We start from the raw sequence: 27,852 nt of genomic DNA, 5'->3' as shown, positions 1-27,852 counted from the left end.
TGATGCACTCATATCTGCTTAAAACAATAAGATTTCTTGTAAAAATAAATGGAGTCTGTTTAAATTCTGTTAAATTGGAAATGAACATCTTTTCATTTTAACAAGTTTTTTCTTAAAAAAAAAAACATCTTAAAATGAAAAGATTTCCAATAAATTTTCTATGTGCAACTAATTAATATATAAAAATGTTTTCAAAAAAACGGAATCATTTGAATAAGTATGAAAATTAGCTGAAATGTTTTCTAGTTATTTTAATAAAATCTTTTAACATGTAAAAAAAGATTCAGAAAAAGTAAAGATTTTCCGTCAACACTCATCTAAAAACTCAAATTGCTGCTCAAATGTTACACCTCTTTAGACTATTGAAGCAGTTATTAAAAAAAAAAACATATTTGTTTTACTTTTCTAAAACTATTCATTAAGGTTCTAAAAAAAAACCTACACATTTGCATTAAAAAATTAAAAGCTAACAACAAATGCAATTCAAATTTAAATGCAATATGTGATAAATTAGTTCACTTTTATTAAGCGTGTCCTCAACCCTCAATTGATAGATATACTTCCATTTCCTGAATAAAGTATTGGATACAAATTAAAGATATAAAAAGTGTTTCCTCAGAAGATACAGTTGATTAAATATCAAACAACTTTCACTAAAAAAAAAACCTTTATAGCAAACAAAATAAATGTGTATCAATAATAATTAGTTTTAATGAATTAATTAATTAATTAAAATAAATTAATGTGAGCAATGTGGAGCATATACTCGTATATAACTTTAATGGAACCTAATAGAGTTTTTAAAATTCAACAACTTTTTTTTTTAAATTTATTTTAACCTTTTTAAAGTGCTTTTTGCTTTTAACAACATCACACTCGTTAAATTACAAAAAAAAAAGGTATGACAGTTATAAAATTTAATCGGAATTTTATTGAGTTGCATTCACGTCATCAACTCTGGAGTGTTTAACAAAAATAGTTCCTCGCTAAAGTTATCTTGTCACAATTAAATGACATTGAAGTTGAGTGTTTATTTTTTTATATTTTTCTAAGCCACAAAATATCAATCTAGGTTAACGTTTATATATTTTTTTCTTAGAGAATTTTTTAACATTTTTAATAACTAGTTTTTCAAATTAGCAATATGGGAAAATGAAAGAAAAAAAAAACATCATTGTTTATATTTATTTTATTTATGAGTGAAAATCGTGAGTGGAATGGATTTCACCACAAAAATAAATAATGTTTTGTTAGGTGTGGTCAATATAAGTTGATTTGTTTGGTAAACAAATATAATAAACAAGTTGGAACATTGTAAAATGTCTTTTAATTACTCTATTTGATGGTTAAGGAAAGGTGTTGCCTATAGGAGTGGTTCCCAGTTTACTTAAGCTAAGAAAAATAGTAATATTAGAGTCTTGGAAGAAATGTTTTACATATCCAATATGACATTTTGATGCCATTAAAAAAATGTCATTGTCTTTTCATCCATTTTCAATATCATTTACTTTTAAAAGAGAAACGATGTCCATGTGAACCAAAGAAAAAAAAATGTTTTGAGTAAATCGGCTTTTAAAATACTTTTTGTGTACTAAAGTTGTTTTTGACAAAAAGATACCTCAAATAATTCTCTGAACCGTTTTGCATTTAAATTTAAAAATCCTTAAAATATGACTTAATGCATTTTGGTTGCATACCACCGACGAAATGAAAAGAGTACAGCAAAGGTTAAAAAAGGGACGAGAGACAGACATCTGAGAGGCGACTTTCAGTCAATCAACCTTACTTTTCAAAACCTGGTTGGTTTTAAGAAAGAAATTTTTTTTCACAAAAAATCGCATCAAAGTAAAAAATGATTAATACATATGTACTTTGATTCATGACAATGTTTGGAAATTTAAAAACGTGAAAACTGAAACGTCCCTGGGAAGTGCTACACATGGAGAAAACATAAAGCCAGCGATTACTTTACTTCTAGTACATTTAATCAGTATAAATTTAAATAAACCAGAAATAAAGTTAAATTTACCAGAAATAAAGTAAATTATACCAGAAATAAAGTTATTCCTGCATTATTTTTTTTCTCTGTGCAGAAATAATAAGGCACAACCAAAAGATCTGATTTAGGCGAAAAATTGTATTCAACAGAACCCGAAACATATTAAAAAAAAAAAAACAACTAAAATTCAAAATGGCGGTTTTGCACAACACTGCTCGTCACCCATATTCATTCCCATAAATGAAAAGACTATTAGAACCTCCAAACAAAATTCAATATTTCGAACTCAAACCAAATTTTTATTCATAAAAGTTTAAGTTAAATTTTTAATGTTAAAAACTTCAATAATAATTATAAAGTTTTATTTCTATCTGTAAAATGTCTTCAAGTCATAATTTTTATTTTTTCCCACAGTCAATTTAACAAAAAAAAAAAAAAAAAAATGACAGGTATAAAATGTTCAAAAAATGTATTCTCACATGACTTTATAGAACATCTGTAGGTACATTAGGATACAGTAAAAATACACAAAAATCCATTCCCATTTACCTACACGGTTTTACTTATTGTCATTTATATATAAAATCTCTTCTACTCAAGACTCATGTTCATGCAAGTAGTACGTGACTTTAATTTAGGTCAGATGCAAATTCATTTGAATAACTTTTTCAATTAAACTTTCAAAACACACCAAATGGGAATAGACGTTCGGAAAATAGTCATCGTACCTAAGTCGTGTAGATATCTCTGTTATCGATGAAGTGAGAAAGAACACAAAAAAAAAAAAAATATGCCACATCACAGGTAAAAATAAAAAAAAACCGAAGACTATTCCCTAAGCCGTCGCATTCTCTCACATTGTCTTCAGTTTTTTTTTTTTTTTTTTCTTGAATAAAACCCAAGAAACGTCATCATTATCATCATCACCTTCTTCGTCATTATCATTTATGGGAGAGCCATTGTGGCCTCATTTTCATGTTCTTATTTATTTTTTATCCAGAGAAAAATAATAAAAAAAAGAAGGAAAAAAAAAACTCGTGCCCTGAAACAGTCGATGACCTCAGAATTCTCACCTCAACAAAAAAAAAGTAACTTATTACACGCATTGTGTGGCAAAGTCGATGGACATAATTCCAATGACGATGACAGAAATAGGAGTCATGATGGAAAAGCAAAAAAAATAAAAATTAATTCAAGAATGAAAAAAGAGACGTATACAATTTTTTTTTTTACAAAGAAGGAAACAACATGTAAAAAAAAAACATGGCTTTTCATTGTAAAGTGTGTCGCATCTGGGAAATATTATACAAATGAAAACCGACTGCGACACTGACTGGTTGGTTAGTGATGGGAAAATGACGACAACAACAACAACAAGTGCATGCGGGGATTCGTTGAACCCAATTCGCCGCATCTTACTTCTTTTCGTGTCTTCTGAAGTTTTTGGTTGAGTGATTTCAGTAGTGTAGTAGTGTCCTATCTCTGTGACCACAAAAACATGACCGCACTGCATTACAAATTGTACTTTTAGATATAAAGATACATCTTGTCTACCTTATACCACCCCATTACCATCACCGTACCGTGAATAGTTCAATGTTTGGTGTTTGTACACCAGGCAGGAGGAGGAAAAATCACAGACCATGGTGCATAGGTTGGTTAGGTAGTGCACCCAAACGAGCACGTAAAAATTGTAACTAAAGAAGAAGGGTGGCCTTTCGGATGGATACTTAAGCTAGTTTTCTAGATCTTCGGTTGGTTAACTACACATTTTTGGTTCGCTGATTTTAATATTTATTTTTTTTTCCTTTTTTTTCTTCAAACGTCATCAAGTGACCCTATGAATATAGAAAACAAGTGGAAGGGAAAAAAAAGGAAGTTTGATTTCAGATTTTAATGTGGGAAGACTCAAGATATTTCAAAGACCTACGGAAGATGGCCAAAAAAATGATTTAAAAAAAGTGTCTGCCAAAAGGGACAAATTCTGTTTTTATTTTAGAAAGAATTAAGCCGTTTCCGTTGCCGCCGCCCGTCGTTATTTCTTAAAGGGTTAGTAGCCTGGGAGATAATGTTGTACATTGGAATTTTTTTTAATAGAAAATTAAGTGGCGTCATTGAAAAAGTTTTTTTTTTAGGATATGCATGGATTTCGAAGAATACCACTAAATCAAATAAGGACTTCAAGAAAGAACCTCTAGAAAACTAAGTCACACTCTAAGCGTCCAAACGAAGGAGAGTGAAAAGAGTCTGCAGGGTCATTAATTCATAGGGCAAAAGCCAATAATAAGTTGTGCACTAAAGAGCGATTTTTGAAGACCAGTGATAGCAGTGAGCTGCATATAAAAAAGCAGCGATTAATAGCTGCTATTTGATCACTCTTTAAATAACAGTTAAAGACGCAAATTACTCTTTAATTTTCTTCCTGATTTGAAATACATACTATGATTGAAAATATGGAATACAAAATAAATAAAATGTAAGTTACCATTTTTGAAATTTTCAATAAGAAATAACTCTTTGAATGCCTTCACTGAAATAATGAAAAATTCTTTGTTTCGTCATCATCATGTTAAACTTTTATCTAAATTTTTTTTTTTTTTATCGTTTATCAAATCATGAAGAACAGATTTCTGACAATAAAGAAGTAAAAATTCGAAGGACCGAGAACATTTTCTGAAAATGAGCAGTGAAGTTACAAAGAACAGAGAGCAGTTTTGTTTTCCCTGTTTTCATGTTTATAATTGTACTATAAGAAAAAAAAAAAGAACAGCGCAAATTAGAATAGTTTAGATTTTTGTAAGGCTGAGAACTTTACATTGGAGAGCAATCTCAACTTTTCACTGCTCAGTGAAAGAGCAGAGTGATTTAAAGATATATAGTCCACTTGAGTGGGTTATAAGTCCAATTATGGACTTATCAGCTGGGTCAAAAATCCACAGTTAAAAAGAGTGGGCCTGAGTGGGTCAAATTTGGCAATCGATGGGCCAAAAGTCCACAAGAATTTCGTTCGAACTTTTGACCCAATTTGGTGGTTTTTAAGTACATATTTGATTTGTGGCCTTATGGCCCATTTAACTGAGAATAGTTTTTTTTTTTTAAGTTATTTGAAGCAAAATAATTGGGCAATATTACGTCTCAGGCTATAAATTTGCAGTTGCAATTGAAGCCTGTTGGTTCTTTTTGGATAGCTAGTACTGGAGGAGGTGTTTGTGTGCTTCTTCTTTTTTTTTTTGTTCATACGACATAAGGAAATAATCGGATTGTGGTATTCTTTTTTCATATGAGACTTGATTTTTGTTTTTTTTTTCTACATCGCTGTTCAAAAAAAAAACAAAAAATTCCCTCAGGGTAAGGAGATTTACTTAAAAATATATATATTTCATTCATGACACAGAGAGTTAGGAAAAGGAAGAAATACCAACGCGAAAATACAAAAAGCAAAGCATAAACAAGATCAACAACAACTTTCTTCATAAAATATTTATTAAAACATGTTTAATTTATTTTATAATAATTTAATCAAATGTTTGAAAAATAATTTGAATATTTTATAACGTGGGAAAAAAGGTGATTAACTAGGGAAAAATGTTGCATATACCGTTGAACTTAACTGAAATATATTCTAAGTATAATTACTTGATTAAATTGACTAAGTTCAATGTGAATAAGTTACAAGTATTAAGTTAAATATTTCAAGACATTTAATTAGTTATTTGTCAATGAAATCTATAAACTTGTGAGCATGTAGAACATAGCACATTTATACAACTGTGGGTTCGAATTAAATTTATTAGGTAAATAAAACAAGGTCGATGCGGGTAATACGAACCGTTAATTAATTGTTTATTTAGAAAATATAGATCAATTACCTATTCGTAAAAATAAAAAAAAATGGCGACTTCCGGTGTAAGCAAAGGCAAATAAATCTTATTGTTAGTAAGCCCTTAAAATCCATGATAGGGTAATAAGGCCTACTAAAAGCATTTTTTAATTTGAATTTACCCTAATCTTCCCAAAATGTTTTTGTTTCTATTCTCAAATAATTACTTAAATTCTTTTGACAAAATAAAATTTAAATTTTCCACTCAGTTTTACTTTTTAAAGACTGGCTTAAAATATGATACCATCTGACTCAAATTTTATAAAAAAAAAAAAAACTGAAAAAAAAAATAAATTTTGTTATCCCTACAAAGAAAAATACTTGAATTGTACCAAAAAAAAAAAAAAAAAAAAACAAAACTGAAATAAAAAACGATAAAGAACATTATACCTAAAAAAAAAAATCAACAATTTTAAATATTTGTGAAAAAACGTACAGAGCATCATAAAACCACTTACATTACAAGCCTCTTGCCCATATCAATAAAAAAAAAAATATTCAGCCAAAAAAGAGCAACATTTAAAAGATATAAGTATGCCATTATATAAGTATAAAGATTTTTACGTGTGAGTATGTTTATTTATATATATACATTTTTTTTATTCGCATGTTTTAACTGTTAATGCGTACATATACTATATAGAAGTTGTTAAATGAAACGATAAACTTCCATCAAAATGGTATGAAACTGTGTGCATATCAGGCAAAATGTAGGTATGTAAGTTCACGTGCTATATTCAAGTCGTTATAATATTGTTGTTTTTGTTGTTGTTGGTATAGGTACCCCCATTAAAAGTCATTTTTATGGAAACTTGAAACGGGACAACAACACGTTGCTTTTTTTGGTTTAGTTGTTGTTTTTTTTTTTTTTTATTATTATTATTTCTTTTTTTTTTTTTTCAAACATACCAACATATAAAAAAAAATATATGTGTTAATGTGCTTCGGAAGCTTTTAACTTACACGCAAATGTAGGTAGGTATAGAGGATTTGAATTGGAAAAGCCAATAGCAAATTAACGTGCGACAGCTACAAGTTTATGTGCTTTAAGTACATTTAAGGATATAAATTAATAGATGCTTGCACGCTTTACAAATGTGAAATTTGTTTAAACCAACTTGTCCAAATATTCAGTAATGATTTTGAGCTAGTTCAGCGATTCTTAAGTAAATTTAGGCGTCAGTTAACAAATTTTTATTTGAATTTAATTCAATAAGTATGTCCTCTCTATTTTTATAAACATAATCAAGGTTAATTTGAAAAAATAAATATCCTTGACAAATAATAAATTGGTAAATCCTTAATTACCCTCATGACGTAACGTTATGAATAGTCCCTATAATGAGGAAAAGACAACTTGAAAATAATTAAATTGTCCCCTATTAAGTATCATTTGCCGGTTACTTGAAAACGGACATTTACATTATTTTATATTAGGATTTTGAGTTGTTTCACTCATCCGACAAAAAAAAATTAGTTAATACTTCAAGTTTCTATGGTGACATGAATTACATACTCAGAATTTACTTCAATTAAATAACTTTACGAAAAAAAAATCAATTAATAATAACATCAAGACAATTACCCGACACAAAATAAGAAAGAAACTACATTTCCAGTCTTGTAGTGAAAATTTTTTTAAAAATTTAAAATTTGACTTTTCGTTACCTAATTGAACTTGTCAGTCCTATGAAAATTGTTTTTATTTTTAATTTAATTGTGTGACTATGACAAACAAAAATGAAAAAAGTGTAATAGTCGAGTCAAATTAGACATAAAATTTGTAAAATCTCGGAATCCATGGAAAGTCGATGCATCTGAAAAACGAGTATAGGGCTGCATTATAAAAGGGTCAAATAAGAAAGTTAAAAAAAAAAATTTCACCGCTCTCGATTACAACAGTTTTTATGGACCGTTAACTGTCATTCCGTATGCAAGCGTCAATCGGAATTGCTGTCTCATTTTAGATTTTGATCAAACTTTGTAGGGATGTTCTCTAGGACTGTAAGGAAGCAAATCCATGATGATTTAATTTTAAGTTGCGTGGTTTCCCCGCTACCCGCATTCGAACTTTTTCAGAAGGTCATTTTTATGTTATTATAGCTTTGCGTCTACTAAAGATATCTTTTTGTTTGAAACGCCATTTTAAAGCTTAAGAGTAGTAATTTTTGAATATATATTAAAAAATTACGTAATAATTATCCCTGAATTAAAAATAATTTTTGAAAAACTGGTAATTTTGCTGATTTTTCATGGTTTTTGACTGGCTCCAGAACCTTGGCTATTATATGTAGGAAGCTTATACTTACCAAATATTAAATATAGATATTTTTCAACAAAATAAATCTAAAATGAACTCGATGGCTGTACTCCTTATGTAAAAATTTTAAGTTCAAAGTATTGAGTATTTTAAAAAAGCTAATTTTTATACTGTCATTTTCTACGATTTGACTAAACGAAGAAATGTGAAACTTACAGTGTGTTAAGCTAAGAGTACAAACTAAATATACTATTAATTTCATGCTTCTATCTTATGTCAAACATAGTGCAATCATAGCCTTAAGTAGGGTTTTTTTTTGGCTTTTTAGCATTTTTGCGAATTTTCAAACAAGCGGTACACTAAGAAGATATGAAAATAACACAATTTTATTTAGAGGACTTAAAGTTAAAAGTTTCAACTTAACACACTGCTAGTTTCATGTTTCTATCTTTAGTCAAATCGTAAAAAATCATAGTATAAAAAAATATTTTTTCAAAAAACTCAAAATTTTGAACTTAAAATTTTTACATAAGGAGTACAGCCATCGAGTTCATTTTAGATTTATTTTGTTGAAAAATATCTATATTTAATATTTGGTAAGTTTAAGCTTCCTACATATAATAGCCAAGGTTCTGGAGCCAGTCAAAAACCATGAAAAATCAGCAAAATTACCAGTTTTTCAAAAATTATTTTTAATTCAGGGATAATTATTACGTAATTTTTTAATATATATTCAAAAATTACTACTCTTAAGCTTTAAAATGGCGTTTCAAACAAAAAGATATCTTTAGTAGACGCAAAGCTATAATAACATAAAAATGACCTTCTGAAAAAGTTCGAATGCGGGTAGCGGGGAAACCACGCAACTTAAAATTAAATCATCATGGATTTGCTTCCTTACAGTCCTAGAGAACATCCCTACAAAGTTTGATCAAAATCTAAAATGAGACAGCAATTCCGATTGACGCTTGCATACGGAATGACAGTTAACGGTCCATAAAAACTGTTGTAATCGAGAGCGGTGAAATTTTTTTTTTTAACTTTCTTATTTGACCCTTTTATAATGCAGCCCTATACTCGTTTTTCAGATGCATCGACTTTCCCTGGATTCCGAGGTATAAAGCTAATTTGACTCCACTATAATTGTTCATTAATAAAAAATTGTATTTAATTTCCTTTCGTCATTATTTTTTGTTGTCATTACTACATACATATATACCATGTTTGTGTTCTTTTAATATACCAGTATTGGCACGGTAATGACATTTTTTTTTTCATGTAACTACTTTGAATCCAATAATTTCGATACTTTTTTATAAAAACGATTTTTGAAAAAAGTGTCATAGCACTTTTGGTAACTTCGGTATTTAAGCGTTGAAAGCAAAAAAATCTTTAATTTTTTATTTATATTTCGACTTTTCGACAATTTACAGTTTTTGAAATATTGATACATTAAAAATAAAAACTAATATTCGGAGGAAGAAAAGTGTCTTCAAAATTTTTTGTAGGAACTTGTATGATCTACGATCTATTTTGTATTGAATATTATATATTTCAATAGGTTTAACCGTTTTTTTTAACCAAATGGTAATAATAGCAATTAAAAATTGTGGGCCTTATTACCATAAAATAGTTTTTTTTTAAAGCTTAAAGACAAGTTTTTTTTTTTAATGTTTTATTTAAGTTTTTTTTACAGAAAAAGCTGCTTTCTATTCTATTATTTTATTTTTTTTTTTTTTTATACAAAACAATATTTTTGCAAGGCCTTATTACTCCAAACAGACATTTTTGACCAGCTTAAAGTAAAAAATACGTCAAACTGTTAATGGTTACATATCTTTGCTGAATTTCTTACTGATTTTATAAATTTGTTATTTTAAACTTAAACTTTTGAACAACTTCTTTTTAAGTTTTAGTCAAAAAATCATTGCAGTGAAAATCATTTAATTTATTTCAAGAGATTTAACTAAAATATTTAAGCTAGATTATTCAAAAAAAAAGTTTTATTGAATAGGGCTTAAAATGCAATGCAGTGCAATATTGTGGCAATTTGACTTAAAGTCATTTTAAAAATTCTAACCTTGTCAATTTCTATTGGAAGAGAAAAACATTTAAAATTTGTTTACCCAGTGCAATAATACAGAAATTTCATGAAAAATACCATCCAAATAGGAAATGCAATAAAACTTATCTCTTTGTGTTTTTTGCTAATACCTTTCTGCAATTTAAAAACAAAAATCCAAAAAATGCATTTATTTTTAGCACCAAGAGTGGCCTAACACCTTAATCAATTTGAACTTCTTGATTTTTTTTTTTAATTGAAGTATTAATAAAAAATAAATTTGAGGTGCAAGAAACCTTAAATATTAATTCAAATTCAACTTAATTTCAATCGCATTTTTGAGTATTTACTCATTGCATTAGCTCATAGCTAAATCTATGAATTTGGTGTTTCTTTTTGATTCATTTGAATTTTTTGTTTGAATTTTAAATTAAAACAATTTTAAAATAAAAGAATAAATCAAAAACGGTACAGCTACATTTTTTAAAATTTAAGTAGATCCAAACATTAATTTTTTTTATTATTCTGCCTATAACTTGATTAAAAATATTACATATTTTCACACTATTTTTTAATCAAGTTTTAGGTTAAATAAAAAATATTAATAAATACTGCGATTTTTTTAAAATTTGGAGCTGCCTAAATTTAAAAAATTGAGCTGTACTCTTTTAAATACAATGTCATTAATTATAGACCTAGATCCAAAATAACTCAAGTGACTGAGATAACTTAATGAGTCGCAGGAAACAACACACTTAACTGAAGAAGTTTCGTTAATTCTCAGCTCAAAAAATAGCAAACATTCAAATTCGAAAGAGATATAAAAGTTCAAAGCATTTTTTAGATTGTGTCTCGAAGGTTTCACCTTAGAATAGGTATCAATCTCAACCAAAAATCCTTAGAAAGAAAAAATAAATAAAATGACAAAAAAAAAAACTTACAATGTGTTCCTTTAATTCTTTGGTTCTAAGTGGTCCCAACCATTGATGTAATCCAATATAACGTTTTTGTACCATTTTTAAAGCTGGTGCCCCTTGTGCGTAAGGGCCGCCCAATAGGGCGGAGGCAGTTTCTAAAACTACCATTTTGATTTTTTTTTAAATTTATTTTTGTTTAAATTTTTGATATTATTTTACACTTTTTTTATATAAATTTTTTTAATTATATATTAATTTTTTTTTAAGAAAAGCAAAACACTTTTATTAATTTTTTTAACAACAACTTAAAACTTTTTGTATTAGCTAATTACAAAAACACTTTTCTTTTTTATTAATTTGAAGCATTGATTATAAATATATATTTTTATTTTTTATTTTAAAAAAATACACAAAATTTTTATTATTTAAAAATATTTGGAAGAATAAAACCCGAACAAAATTATTAAATTTAATAAAAAAAATTTAATTGCACCAAATTTATTATAAATATGAATTATATTTAATTTTATATTTTTGTTATAAATTAATTAAAATATTTAATTTTTTTTATAAAACATGCATAGATTTTTTTTTCTATATAATATTTGTTTTATTTGAATATCTTTTTATTTTTTATATATATTCTCTCACACGTATCACAGCACTTATCATAAATATTTTTTTTTTATTTTTTTTTTTTTTTTTTTGACACAATAATTCACATCGATGACAAAATAAAATGTATAGATAAATATTTATTTTTTATTTTTTATTATTTTAATTTTAATTTTAATTCTGTCAACACACATAAACCTCACAAACCATGTGTGTGTGATATATATTAAATCTCCTTCAACAAACGAGCGAGTTGAGTGGGAAAAAAATAAAATTTAAATTGGAATTTGCAGAAAAAACACAAAACAAAAATCCTTGATGATCCTAAATCCAATTAAATTATTCGAATGCACGTCGTCGTGTCGTGTCGGCGGCGCGGAGCGAATTCGTCGCCCAATACAACAACCAAGGCAAATTAATTTTAAATCCTCAGCACTCTCGGTAAGTAAACACACCTGTTTCCACTCCACAAGTGGTGTTTGTCCGTGGTGGTTTGGTTTTGTTGGTTTGGTTTTGGAGAGGAGGATGACGAGGACGATGGAGTAAATATATATACACTTTTGACAGACGCAAATCCTTGAAACAAATTGACGTCTATTTTATATTTTGTATTTTATACAATTTTCAATTTTTTTTTTTTTTTGTTAGGATTTTTGAAGCGTGCCGCGAAGGACTTTGTCCAGATAAATTTTTATAAATTCGTTTTAATTTTTTTTATTTGTTTTGTTTGTTTGTATATAATTTTGAGGCACACAAATTCAGATTCTGAGCCTGGGGTTGAGTTGATGTTGACAAATGTGTCAAGATACAGAGCAAGAGTAGAGTAGGAAAACAAGGATAAATAATGAACAACAACAACAGAAGAAAAAAAAAACGACCGAAACCGATTTGTAGTTATAGAAAAAAAGTATAATTATTCTGAGTAACAGATACAATATCCGTGATGATGTTTTTTTTTATTTATTATTTCTTTTTTTTTTTTTTATTTGTACGAATGAAGATAAATAATTTTTTTGTACGATCCACAATCTTCAAAGTTCCATCGCGAACTGTCGCGCTGCGATGGTGTTCAATGTGGAGAGTTCTCGTCGTCGTCGATTCGTGGTCGACTCGTTGGAAGTCTGTGATATTTATCTAATCACACATTTCTTTCCTCGACTTCCATGGATATAATTTTTTTTATTGTACTTTGTGGTGTGTTATTTTGAGATTCTCTTCGGTGAGAGATTTTTGTTTATAACGATGAAAATGTATATGCAGAGGGGAGATATAGAGAGACACAACGAGTGTGACCAGCTTTAGATGGATTTGGAAAAAAGAAATTGTTTTGGGTGTTATGCGCATGGTGTGGTGAATAAAAATATATCTCATGTGGGTAAAAAAAAAATATTGTATCTAGTCACGATTTTCTTTTAGACAGGTGGGAAAAGAATCTTTATTCCTTTTAATATGGTTTTTTTTAGAGGGGGGATGTTTGAGGGGGGTGATGGAAAGACTATTGTAAATCGTAGGTGCAGTTTTTATTAAATAATAAAAATAAAAATATATTATTTCCGAGTGCAACAGAATAATAGTATAGGTTTGTGTGTAGGTAAAAAAAAAAAAGAGATGGTTTTGAGCTCGTAAATATTTTATGGTCTAATGGTAAATGCCAGTGGTAGGTCATTGCAAAACCTAAGCATGAAATTTATAAAAATAGAAATATAAACATGTTTATGGGTCTCTATATCTCTACTATAATATACCACCTACCTTAGGTAGCTGGTTTGGGTGTTGGAGTATTGTTGCGAAATGAATGTTTATCATTCTGGATGTTATAAGTTTTTTTTTTTTAGTGGATGTTTGATGTGTTAAAGAGCTTTGGAATAGGGTCATATTATGTACTTTGAAGTTCATAATATTTAAATCTTTTGTGTCTGACAATTTTATAGCTTATAGTAAAAAAAAACAGGTGAGAATTTTAGGACCAGACAGGTTTTTTGGTATACTACCCTAAAAGATAAAATATCGTACATTTATGTAGGCCAAGGATTTTATTATAACTTAAGGTATTTAATTTTTTCATATTGATGCTTTATGGACATTAAGATCCATTTACTGATACGCAAAGGTTAGTATAGACGGAAAAAATTGCATGACAAATCATATCATCACTGTTATAGAAAACTGGCATAACTAAAAAAATCTTAATTCTTCAGAAAAGCTGTTTAAAATTTCCAAGTTTGTCAATTTTTCATACTATTTTTATATCAAAATTAAAATAAAAACAAACGTTTGTGATTTTAGCCTTAAAAGATTTTTTTTTATAAAAACTGTAAGTAAAGAGTAAAGCAAGTAATTTTCTAAAATTTGAATCTAAGATTATCTCTGTGAATAGTTTTTTTTAATATTTTAATATTATATACATACATACATATATTTCAAACATTGTCAATTTTTATTGGATTTTTATTTTTTATTCCGATGGCATAGGAACTTTGTCAAATTTTTGAAATTTCGTTCCAAAATGACAGTTGTGTGCATCTTTGGAGTTTGTGTTTAAGAAGATCTAAGTTTGAATATCAATAGTTTGGTATATTTTTGTTAACTTTCTCGAAAATTTTACGAAGGACCTTGAATAGGTACATATATTAATTTCCATCGATATTTTGGTAAATAGGCATAGTTAGCATCCCATACCTATGCAAAATTTCGACATTTATTTAATGATCAACAACCTGTTTAATTGTTTAGTCAGCTATAAATTTTGTTTAACTATTTTATTTGGGTCTTAGCTGCGGGTCACTGTGGCGTATGTGTAACTTTTTTATATTGAAAGATCTTATCACAAATTACAAAAATTGTAAAATATGATAAATAATTTTTGTATTTTTCGGCCAAGACTTTGGAACGATTGTAGAACCTTTTCGCTTAACGGTGCTATGCAATAATGTTTCAAAAAGATTTTTTAAGGATATTAAGACTTTTTTGATTGACACAATTCATTGCTTTTAAGTCCTAAAATCTGAACTTCTGAATATTCTTAAATTTGTTAATTTTATCCCTTCGTGATCGTTGCTTTACAAAAAGCTAAACAGAACATTTGACTAGAAATTTGGGTTCAATTGCCATGTCCACTGAGTCTAAAATTCGAAGTTTTTGTTTACATTAAGCTCACTCTTTTACAAATTAAATTAACCTCTTTTGCAATTCAAATTCACCTTCTCAATATCAAATCCTGGAATTTAACAATTTAATTCACTTTGATTCACATTTTAAATAATACAGAAACTTGTAGTTCAAGCAAAAAATCTCAAAACAAAGCCGCTTAGCGAGCTTATATTCTGAGTAGGTACTTTCTATTGGATCACTAAGTTTGGAACACCTTAGGATACTTTTATTTAGCTATGTATAATGTAAATTATAGTAAACTAATTAATAAGTTCTAAGGTTTTGATTTTTAGAAGGTGAATTTGATTTGCAGAAGAGTGAATATAACAGTAAAATTAAATTGCAAAAGAACAAATTTAACTTGCCAAAAGGTGAATTTAATGTAAAAACCTGAACACAATAATTTATCGCTACAAAAAACTTATTGTTTAAGTATTTCAAACATTTTTAATCCCCATGGCCTCGCTCTACTTAAATATTACATTAATTGTCACATAAAGTAAATGTTACTAAAAAAGATACAAAAAAAATATATAACCAATTCTGAGAACCTCATTAATTTGAAGCTTAAAACACCTTCAAATGATCTATAACCCAACAAATATTTTAATTTTCTCATCAGGTGCTATAAAATAGAATTAAAAAAAAAAAACATAATAATAAAACCATCAACAAATTTGATTTACAGTCTTGAAAATTTCTCTAAATCATTACTCTGGATTCTTTTTTTTTATTAAAAGACTCTCAAGGTCTTTTACTTATTTCTCTTCAACAAAACCATTTTGTCATAATAAGTCCATCATGCAATAAGTTTTAAATATATTTAAAGAAAAAAATAATATTTATTTTCTATTCAGACTTCAGAGGCAATAAGTCATCTTGGGTATTCAGATTTAGTCAGACACCAATACACAATCAAATTTGTCTCGTACACATAACTCTTTTTTATAGGTTTTACTCTGGCAACACCAAGTCATAAAATTATAATTAGTCCTTCTTGGGTGGATAGATCATATATATTTTTTTTTTTTTTTGTGTCTTTACCACCACCCCCCCATCAAAAAGCCACTATACACTCCCACATTGGAATATGGTGAAACATTCAACAGCATAAAATGAATGTTCAACAAACAGCAACAAAACAAACAAAAAAAAAATATGCGAGACTTTCCAGGATTCTCTGACCAAACATGCGAAGAAGGAAAGTCATCATGGAAATGAGAACAGTGTTGTATAGGTAATTATTTTTCCATTCTTTTACCCCAACATCCAAGAATGGTGGTGAAATTATGAAAATGGCTTTTCTAACCAAAAAAGAAGAGAACGATAGAAAGAAAGAGAGAAAGAGAGAGAGAGAGAGAGAGAGAGAACAGGAGTGGGTGGCAGTAAAGTAGAAAAAAGCGGGTGCAAAATGAGAGAGGTCATTTAAATTTGTTGTCTGGTGGTTTTTTGAATTTTTGAGTAAAATTCACCACACTTTTCTGCCGGCAGTACAATAATGGTGTTCTCTTTTCTAGTTTTTGTCTATTTCAAGAGTCTCCTTCAAAGTTTTCATCTTTACCTACTTTCTTCAATGATATGATTTTTATGTGCTTTTGCAGATTTCTGCAAAATGTTATAGAGAAAAAAGAGAAATATAGTCAAAATATATACTATGTTGATTTTCCACGAGAAAATACAGAGTCAGAGAGAGAGGAAAAATAAAACAACTTAAAATAATAACGTTGCATGAGCGAACAAAATGTGAAATGCAACAGGCGATTTTCTAGCGCACGACAGAAAACAAAAAAAAAATTGGGTGGCGAAAATTTTCTGTGTGGGGAAAAAAGTAATAAAATAAAAAGAAACGACCGGTTTTTTTATTTTTTTTTTTTTTCTTTAATAGCAAATGCAATATTTAAGAAATATTTATGAGTCCACCTAATAAAATTGTTGGGTTATTTTTAAATCTTAGATAAAATTAAAATAGGAGATTCATAGTAAGAAAGCAGGTAACCCACTGCAAGTTGTATAGATATGAAGAGGAAGCGATTGAAAAACGGATTTTTATATTGCAATTGATTCACGAATAACTGTAATTTTGTTTCCTTAATAAATTAATTCAAATTGAATGAATTTTAAGTCTGTTTTATATTTAAATTGAGATACTCCATGCTCACGTTGATTCATACTCGTAGCTGAATAAATTTCTCTAAGACCCGAACTTTTGAACATTTTGAATATTCTATTCCAACAAGTTTTAAAGTTTTATTGAAATCAGATCAGTATTTTTTGGTTCATATTGCCACAAGAAGACAATTTTTTTTTTCATTCATGATATTAAAAAGAATGAGGTTATGCAGGAAAATAGGACCAGTCGGTCTGTAATTTTGAGTACCTAAGGTCCATTTTCTTCACTCGAAGTTGAACATAACTTGAGAATTTTTAATATAAAAATTCTCAAGTTTTGTTCAACTCCGAGTGAAGAAAATGGACCTAAATATAGGTAATAATTTTAACCTAAACGGATTTGTGGATTCAACTCAATCTCTGTAAGTGAGTTTTTTTGGATCACCTTCAAAAGGTTCTTCAAGGACCAAATATAATAGACCTTCCATTTATTTCCAGGAAAATTTTATTTTTTTTTCTGACTTTCTCCAAAAGGGGTAAGTTGATTTTGATGAAATTTTGTAAGTTTGGAAGAACGCAGTTTTAATTTTTTAAAGAATGAAGATGAAATTTTTTTTCTAGGCATTAAAAAATAAATTGCACGATTGGGGTCGCACGTACTTGCTCTTATGGTAAAAGTTACTCTAATGTTAAAGCTTTTCATTGAACAAAATAAGGTATATGATATTTTCACGGAATTTCATAAGTGGAAAAAAAAATTAAATCTTTTTTTATAAATAATTAAATACCGTTTTAAATGATCTTTTACAAAAAACTAAGTATGCCATTTTATTTCTTGTATAAAAATGAAATTTTTAGAAAAAAATTTTCGAAAATCGTTAGATCCGTTTTTTAAAAAAATAATTTTTTATACATAAAAAATTTCTAACATTTTTCAAAAAAAAAATTGGTATGCCATTTTGAAGAAATAAATAATTTACAAATAAAAACGGAATTTCAAATTTTTTTACCAACCCGTTTCCAAAAAATTGATTTTTCAAAAAAAAAAATTTTGAAATATTTTTTAAAAATTCAAAAATGTGTTTTTTGAAAAATTTAAAATTTTTTTAAATAACGATAATTTAAACGTTTCTGTACAAAAATTGTGGTCGAAATATGTTTTGTCGTTTACGAGAAAAAATTATTCATAAATCAAAAAAACCAATCTATGGCAGGTACCGTTAATAACGGTTCAAAAAATATTTTTTTTTATTTCCAAAGGAAGCTTTTATGTGTTTCACTACACACAAAAATTTTAGTCAAAATTTTTAAAGCCGTTTTTGAAAAAAAATTAATTTTTCTATTTCCGTTATATAAAAGGTACCGTTAGTTTTGGTCCTAAAAACAAAATTTCAATTTGTCCTCTAGGGAATCACCCAAAACTGTTAACTACCAAGTTTGAAGGAAATCGCTAAATTAGTTTAGGTGGTAGCTCGAGGTACACACAGACAGACAGACAGAATTGCCGGACCCATTTTTTTGGCATTCTCCATCGTCGTAATGTCATGTAAAATTGTTATCTCGAGTTCGATTTTTTTTACGAATCCTAAACTTGCCCTATAGTATGTACCTATATCGCAAGTAAAAATAGGTACGGTTTATATTTTTTGGTTTAAAATTTTGGCTGTAGGACTTAATCGACAATAATTTTAACTAATTTAAGTTAAAAAATATGTTTCGTACAAAAACTTAGAAAAAAATGTTGTGTAGGTAACTATCTGATCTACAAATTTTGTCTTGAAATGTTTGTATTAAAAATAACCGTTACCAAGTTATTATGGAAAATGTTTAAGGTGTGTAACTTTGCTTTTATGATTTTTGCTCAAAAATTGAGGCTTTATTTTTTTAACACTTTCTGACCCAGCGTTACTCTCATGTAACATATTTTTAAAAATTCGTAAAAAATATTTTATCAAATAATTTTTTAGGTTTCGATGGCTTAGTTGAAAGATAATAATTCCTAGTTACTGGATTATTACAAAAAAATTAGTCAAATATCATACTTTTAATTTTTTTTATCGAAAAAGGGACTGAAATTCATATTTTTTTATAAAAAAAAAGATGTTAATGCAGAAAGTGTTTTGTTTTTTTGGCGTAGAAGAAGTAGCATACATTCCTGTTCCATAAAAAGTAATTTTCTCAGTTGTCCGACATTTTTTGGTGGTCATAGGCAGTGCATGTTAATTACATGTACAACTATGCATCTTTTGAGTGGATTCACGAATCGGGAGCGGGTCAAATTTCTTACTTCAAAATTCTGTTTTTTTTTAACGAAATTTTTTTTAAAATTCTCAGTTGCCATTGACTTACGATGATATTTTCATATTTTTTTTTAAGGATATTTTTTTTGAACAAGAGACTTCTGTTAGTAAAAAAAACTTTTGCACCTAGAAAGCGTCTCTGAATTACTAAGATACTTTCAATCACAATAGAATCAATTAGGAAACAATTTTTGCAAAAATTCTTGACAGCCACTCATTATCCTAAAAAAAAAATGTATGTAAACTTTAAGAGACATGTTTAAATTCGTATAAGAAATTTAACAATTTTCTTCGGAGCGAATTGGAATTAAAATCGCTCAGCGTATTTTTTTTTTCTTTGGTACAAGAGATGTCAAAAAATTCTGCGAAAAGTAAGTGATTGAATTTGGTGCATCATAAATTGTCGGAGAAGGCTTAGGGAATTGTATCAGTGCATCTACTAGGAATACTGATTATGGGAACAACAAGGGGTTGATGAACTTAAGTAAGGTTAGGCTAAGATTGTTGTCATGAAAACGACTAACATAGAGAGGAAATCCTTCACTAATTAAATAAGTTGAACAATTCTTTAGTTTTTCATTTCAGTATTCCAAAAGATCGATTAAACATTGACACTGACATTTGTTGATACCTTTTTATTTGATTTAATCGTTCTTTCATTTCCTTATTGTTGTTTTCCACTTCGAATTTAAACTATGTATGGCAGACGGCTTAAAACCGTTGTCTTTTTCGTTCTATAAAAAAAAATCTATATAAAACATATACCTCTTTCGAATGTACCTAAGACGAGGACTATTGATTTAAAAATTGCCAGACAAGAAAAACTATCTTTCACGGTACTTGTATATGACTTTGAGTTGTTTTTTTCTGCATATTTGAACTAAGCACTTGAATAATTTTCAATTTATTAGCGCGGTGTTGGTGCAATTGTCGCAGGCTCGCAGGAAAGCCATAAAAAGTGATGGAATTTACATGAGCAAGTTCACTTGTTGTTGTTATTTTTGTGTGTGTGTTACCTTGATGAATGTTGAAAACATGACGAAGCTTTATGGTTATTTTTCAACTAACAGAGGGGTTATTTTTTTCTGCTTCAGTGTACATAATGACTCTTAAACGCTTTTTTCTTGTAGTGTGAATAAGAAAGCATTTTTCTTCAATAGCATGGAAGTGTAAATAAGTGCGCGGTTTGATGTGTTCTGTTGGCGGGTTTCATAATTCTGAAACATCCCCTTTTTGACACCCTTTATAAATAAAGCGTACTAAATAAACTTTAGAAAACAATACAAAACAACAGATTTCTTATTTCAAATAAAAAAAATTAATATCAATTTTTTTGATTTCTATCTATTTCCATCGTAACGGGTGTGACACAAAGTGCAAATTTGTCTGTCGTATTTAATTTACTATTTACTTCATAAAATATATATTTTATAAATGAAATTTATAACATCTATCTTGCAATGGAAAATATAATGAAATGACTGTGATATTTTAATGTCACACCCGTTACATATTCTAACTAATCTAATCTTTTAATGAATATAAAGAAATAAGGAATTTATGTTTAAAGTTACATTATTGAAAGACTAGTGCAAAAACTACGATGAAAAATTATAAATTTTGTGTCACACCCGTTTTAGTCCAGTAATTTTAGGTTTTATCTGCGGAAAAATTCCTACTGGGCTGAATTTTGGTATACAGCTTAATGACGGCTTTGTTATGAAGATGTGAAAAATCGACATTGATATCGTGTCCGCGTTAAGAGTTATAGGGGTCAAAAGGTCACAAAAACTGGTTTTTCACGATTTTCAGCAAAACGGTAAGTCTTATCAAAAAATTTTCAATGCAAGAATTGTAGACCAGATTATTATATATAAAAAGTGTCATGACACTTTTTTTCCTAAGACCCACCGTTTCTTAGGTATAACGATTCAAAAAGTTGAAGTTTAGTTGTAATCGTCATAATCCTATTCCTGAAAAAAAAACTCCTAACTGAAAAGTTCCTGAAATTTCATTATTTTTTTAGCTTGAATTTCGTTCCTCAACTGTTAAGAATATGGGGAAACCAAACAAAAATGGAAATTTTCGCCATTTTTCCGATTGGGGCCCTTCTCCCGAAACCATTTCCCTGGGAATTTTTGTTTAGAATATGTCTGAAAATATACAGGGTGTGCAATAGAGAATGGACAACCCTAAAACGGCTTATAGCTACACTTATGATTGTTCTAAAAGCAGATAGAAAAAAGTTCTATCGCAACCAGTTCATAAAATATGGACTTTTTTTCGTTCAGTGTATTTTAAATTTTATCATCTTATGTTTTCGTTCACTACAACCACGAATGAATGAATTTTATTTATTTCTTTTTTTTATAATTTTCTACAATAATTGGATGAGTACATAAACGCTTTAAAAACTGCAAAGCTTTTGCACATTTTCGTAAAAAAAATTTTGAAATCTGTTTTTTGATGCAAAATGTGAAAAAAGTATTTTATGAAAAATTTTAAACACCTGTAGTATAAAATAAATCTATAGAAACCTAGGTGGCCATCTTTCTTAAAAATATTCTCCTTATACCAGAATATTTTTATGAAAGTTGGCCACCTAGGTTTCTATAGATTTATTTTATACTACAGGTGTTTAAAATTTTTCATAAAATACTTTTTTCACATTTTGCATCAAAAAACAGATTTCAAAATTTTTTTTACGAAAATGTGCAAAAGCTTTGCAGTTTTTAAAGCGTTTATGTACTCATCCAATTATTGTAGAAAATTATAAAAAAAAGAAATAAATAAAATTCATTCATTCGTGGTTGTAGTGAACGAAAACATAAGATGATAAAATTTAAAATACACTGAACGAAAAAAAGTCCATATTTTATGAACTGGTTGCGATAGAACTTTTTTCTATCTGCTTTTAGAACAATCATAAGTGTAGCTATAAGCCGTTTTAGGGTTGTCCATTCTCTATTGCACACCCTGTATATTTTCAGACATATTCTAAACAAAAATTCCCAGGGAAATGGTTTCGGGAGAAGGGCCCCAATCGGAAAAATGGCGAAAATTTCCATTTTTGTTTGGTTTCCCCATATTCTTAACAGTTGAGGAACGAAATTCAAGCTAAAAAAATAATGAAATTTCAGGAACTTTTCAGTTAGGAGTTTTTTTTTCAGGAATAGGATTATGACGATTACAACTAAACTTCAACTTTTTGAATCGTTATACCTAAGAAACGGTGGGTCTTAGGAAAAAAAGTGTCATGACACTTTTTATATATAATAATCTGGTCTACAATTCTTGCATTGAAAATTTTTTGATAAGACTTACCGTTTTGCTGAAAATCGTGAAAAACCAGTTTTTGTGACCTTTTGACCCCTATAACTCTTAACGCGGACACGATATCAATGTCGATTTTTCACATCTTCATAACAAAGCCGTCATTAAGCTGTATACCAAAATTCAGCCCAGTAGGAATTTTTCCGCAGATTGGGCTTAAAAATGACTAAAATGACTGGGCTATTTGTACTAAAACATTGATAGCCATATAGAAGAGTGGCTGAGATGACACCTTCTTTACATTGCGTAGTTATTTTGTTTTTCAATCTATTCTTTGTTCATGATGATTAATCTTAATTCAAAAACTTAATTTGACTTTGTAGGCTGAAAGTATTGATAATTTGTATTTAATTTGATATATCTTTTCCAAAGTTCAATAACCCTTTGTTTCCATAAAAATTCGATGCCCAAAACTGATTCATATTTAAATTAATTTTAATATTCTTTTGAACGCTTTGTTCTCAGTTATGTAACAACATTTTAACATAAATTACTGTGTTCTTCCAAATATGTACATTAATCTTTTGTTAGATAGTTCGATTGTTCTTTTCTTTTGGGCTTCTTCTCGTAGGTCTAAATTAATTTTTAATTCGAAAAGTTAATTAAAAAATATTTTACCAAAAAAAGAGTAGCTTAGAGTGTTATTAGGTATTACGGCTAATTAGTAGTTTGTATCTGCCAATCACTTTTTATAGATAAATATATAATCCGGACATTCTGTGTATAGTTTGAACAAAGTTTGTTCACAGTTCTCAAATAAATGACTTTTTAACCTGTGGAACGGAAAAGTTTGGAAACCGGAGTAATTCCTTTGTGTAAAGAAATATTGTATTCTAACATTCATGATTCATAATTGTGCCTTAGTGACTGGGTGACAAAAGCTTAAATACAGCATTCAAGTTTTTGAACAAGTCATCTAGAGTAGTCAAAGTTGATAAAGATAATGGTTGGGTTCTTGACAGAAGTATATTGATAAATTGATAAGTAGAAAAAAACTTTTCGAGGTGGAGTTTTCAAAAATTTAAGTAAAAGCCACTCTGGGGTCATTAGAGGCGTGCTTTAATATCAGGCTATATCACTGTTGAAAATTGGTGTGGATTGGAACACGATTAATTTGTGTAGAAGTCGAAGAAAAGCTTGAAATCCAGGTTTTCGAAAAATATTTTTAACTTGTTGGTTTTTGATCCATCATTGCAAAAGTATGTTATTGGTACGGTCCACTCATGCAGATCTTGAACTGGTAAAAATTACCTTTATATCAGATTTGGAAACCAATAAAACAAACTGCTGATCCAATACTAATGGAACTAACCCTACAAACCCAAAAGCTCTTAGTATTCCTACAGCTACAGGTGGCAACAGGTTTTCTAAGAACTATTAATCAGTTTAGCTGAGATATTCCAGTTTCAGCCGGAATTGACTAATTAGCAGAAATATTTATTATTTACGGCTGATATTTAAGATTTCAACGTAAAATTATTGTTTTCCGCTGAAATAACCATCAATTTAGACTAAAGTTCAACACTATTGCTGAAATTAACATTTCATAGACATATCAGTTTCTGCTAAGATTAACTAATTTTAGCTGTTCTTAACCTTTTTTCGGCTGATATCACTGGTCGGCAACGAAAATAGAGCTTAAACCAAACCATATTTTTCTAATAGATTTTTGTGTGCTGATTCCGAATCTGAAGTCAAAATTTCACTGGCACGTCACGTTTTCGAAATATTTGAATATTAACAGGTCAAAAACGCTTTTTGTTGGTACCTTTGGCGTTGAACTTCATCACCGTAAATTTTTTTTTTTGCAAAACTACTTACGCAATCTCCAAAAGCCATATTTTATCGTCTTAAATATGTTTATTTTATTTTTTTTTCAATACTATTTTTTTCTAAAAGATATTTGGTATAGAAATTTATGATATCTCAAAATCTTGGTGGTTAAGGTAACTTATGGTTTTTGAAGCATATTTGAAGCAAATTCCAGTCTTGGAACCCTGATTTGGATAACAAAAAAAGTAAAATATTACAGAAAAATATATATTTTAGATCAAACGTCAAAAAACATTTCATTCAAGATTAATTTTTGGGACTTTTTAGAGAAAATAGTGATGAGCAGAGCTCAAAAACTAGACGTGATGGAATAAATCTGTTAACAGTTTTGAATTCAGCACACTCAAGTTACTTGTAATCACCTCACTGAGTTCATGCTCCCGACTTTTTTTTTTTTTTTTGCCGACCAGTGTATTTAAAATTTCGGCTGAAATGTACCTCAGTTTTACCAGATTTTGAGATTTTTAACTAAGTTTTACACTTTCTAATTATACTTATCTCCAATTTTCAGGTGAGATCTTCCATTTTCGGCTGACATTCAGCACATTATATTGCGATTAAGTTTTAACAGGTTTTGAATGGTTTCTTCTGAAATTTACAACATTTTGGAGAGATATTTATCGCTTTAAAATTTCGATATAAATTTACTTTTTTTCAGAAAAGATGTAAGGATTTGATTAACAAGTTTTTTCTGAACTTCTCCTACTACAGCAATTTTACCTAATTCTCCTAATTCCTGTTTCAAAGCTTTTTCAAAAATAGTTAAAAGTTTAAAAATCTAATATTACAAAATACTGAATCATCATTTTTAACTTACCTAGAACCTTTAAAGGAAAAAAAAAAAAAACATCGATCAAAAAGATTCATCAAAATTTGTTCCGCTGGCACAGAAATGTATTAAGCTAGCTAATAACCTCTCATCCACATCATAGTAGTAATATAGAATGTAACATCTGCAATCATCAACCATCATCTAATTCCATTCTCTTCTTCCATCATCCATTCCAAACAAAAGGTAATTGACCTTCTCTCATCCTCATAATCTAATAGGTTTTTTTTTTCTACATTTTATACCTTACATACAATTTAGATAAATATCCAAAGAAAGAATCAAAAGCAAAAAAAAAAAGAAGAGGAAGAAAAAAAAATTATAATAAAAGATAGAATCTATACTAATAACTCAATTCAACAGCGCGCACGCCACACAACAACACCAAACCGATCCGATCCACACCGTATATATCGGACTGAACGACGGACTTCAGGAGGGTTCAATAATCTCTCTCACTCTCATCCTATTATAATATGCTGCTATGATTCTTTTTGCTCTAATCATAATCATAGATCTCATAAAGAAATTTCCACCATTAATCAAGTTCATCAATTTATCAATTGGTTAGAAAAAGATACAAAGATACATTATTTCTAAATACTATGAGTTTCAAACAATAGAACAACAATAATTTTATACTATACACAAATCGAGCACCAAGAGCTCATAGTTTGACAGGTGACAGTCCTTAATTACATTGCAAGCTTCTAGTCTTCTTTATTTTAAGTCGACAGAGGTATCTTCGTAGTTGTTGTTGTTGTTGTTTTGTGTATTTTCAATCGTTTTACTTTTTGATAGATGATTGACAGTCACGATGATTGTTTTTATACAAACACGAAAAACAGAACGAAAAAAAAAAAAAAAAAACAACATACGTCAGCTGGCGGGTGGCCTTAACATTACTCTCAATCAAACTTCACTTAAAGTATCTTTGCTTGATACACTTTTATACCCGCCAGAATAGATAAATGACTAATTAGAGAAATGAGGAGATTTCTAGAAGTCAAGCCTGTGTGTCCATTTCAAGGTAGGTACCTATACATTTTTGTATTGCTTTTCTTGAAAATTTTCAACAAAAACAAGCAAGTATAATGAATTTCAATGTGAATTGGCCTCAATTTCGCCAGCAAGTTAGTTAGTTAATAATAATCAAGATACCAACTGCGCAGCAAAAGATACATACATATTTTTAAAAGAAGCAAGATGCGAAGAAGAAAAAAATCTACAACAACGACACGGCAATCGACGTCACGCATGCGCGCGGTGAACGAACTTAAAGTAGCTCGAGCTTCACTGGAAGAAGCTTGGTGTAGTCTTTCTTATATGGATTGGAAAACGACATGCCAACAGTGGACTGGAATATCAATTCTTACAGCAAAAAAGGAAAAAAAAAAAAAGTGACACTCACAATCTGTCTCGTGCGATAAATCGGCACAAAAGTCAATGGCTTGGATTGGAATTGCGAGTCTTAATTGATGAACTTCCAACGGCCAGTGGAATGTGTTACCCACCAGAGATCCCGCAGATTTCATGGCTCTCTCAGATAAGCTGGTCAATATACACAGAATCTCACAAGAAGGTACAAATAGCTTTGCAAGTTGTTGTTGTTGTTGGGATTGGGAACTTGTGTTGTTGTGGTAGGTATGGGTTTTCGTTCTGGCCAACATCAACAAGACCTGTTTTCACAGCTTGATCAGAGATTTTTTTTTGTTTCGTGTGTGGAATCACGGAACTTCAGTTTGGTGCATTTGTATCTGTGTATTTTTATTAGCTTACCTCATCTCAAGGCATACAAGAAGTAGGAATTTGTGTATCTTTTTGTGGGTTTCCTTGTATATCCCCCAGGTGGTGTGTGGATGTGGAATTAAGTTGACTTTCAGAAGATACAGTTAGAATGTGTTTTTTTTTTTTCTTTGTATGTTTTCTTGTTCTTCTGTGTTTTCTTCGTTGCATGGTCTTTCTTTCGTTTTTCTGTCTTTTTTTTTTTTTTTTTTTTTTGTATTCGCCTGTGATTTGTGATCGAATTCAAGTCGACATTTTGTTGGAACAAATTTATCGGAAACATGTCTCAAAGAGTACGATTGATCAACCGACATAGTCCCCATCAGCCAGAAAGGCGTGATTTGTGACGCGGCTGGAATACTTACATAAAAGAACGAACGTAAACCCTCATGTTGTACAGTAGAAAACAGGCATCTGTTTTTTTTTTTTTGCGAAATGAAGTTTGTCGATTTGTTACAATAAGCCCACCGGGGGATTAGGGTTTTTTTTTTTCTTGTAGAGAGCTCTCATTTAATGATGATGGTGATGGTTGAGGATGAAAAAAAACAACAAATGACGACATGATACCTGTTTCTATGGTTGGGGTTGATGTGGAAACATGCGTTAGATTTTGAACTTTGGGGATTTAGATAGTTATTGAGTATAAAATCGAGTTATATTTCAAAATCATGGTCGATAGTATATTTTTGTTGTGATGTACTGAAGAGAAAAAAACAAGGTTAGACATTTAGAGTTGATTAAATATCTATTTCCTTTTAGAATAGGGTTGGGAATTTTTTA

General features: G+C 29.0%; 1 protein-coding gene and 1 long non-coding RNA gene across 5 annotated transcripts in view; both read right to left on the bottom strand.

Moving 5' to 3' along the window:
* Positions 1 to 11,280, bottom strand: part of LOC129913334 (uncharacterized) — a 28,871-nt gene extending 17,591 nt beyond the window's left edge. The window contains exon 1 of the long non-coding RNA XR_008772032.1: positions 11,143 to 11,280. This is a non-coding gene — a long non-coding RNA (uncharacterized LOC129913334). The remainder of the gene's footprint in view (positions 1 to 11,142) is intronic.
* Positions 1 to 27,852, bottom strand: part of LOC129913331 (maternal protein pumilio) — a 464,853-nt gene that overhangs the window by 205,274 nt on the left and 231,727 nt on the right. The window lies entirely within an intron of this gene.

Source organism: Episyrphus balteatus, chromosome 3 (assembly GCF_945859705.1).
Source record: "Episyrphus balteatus chromosome 3, idEpiBalt1.1, whole genome shotgun sequence".
In the NCBI taxonomy this organism is placed as follows: domain Eukaryota; kingdom Metazoa; phylum Arthropoda; class Insecta; order Diptera; family Syrphidae; genus Episyrphus; species Episyrphus balteatus.
Note: the sequence above shows the minus strand (reverse complement) of the source record. Positions and strands in the feature narration are given on the sequence as shown.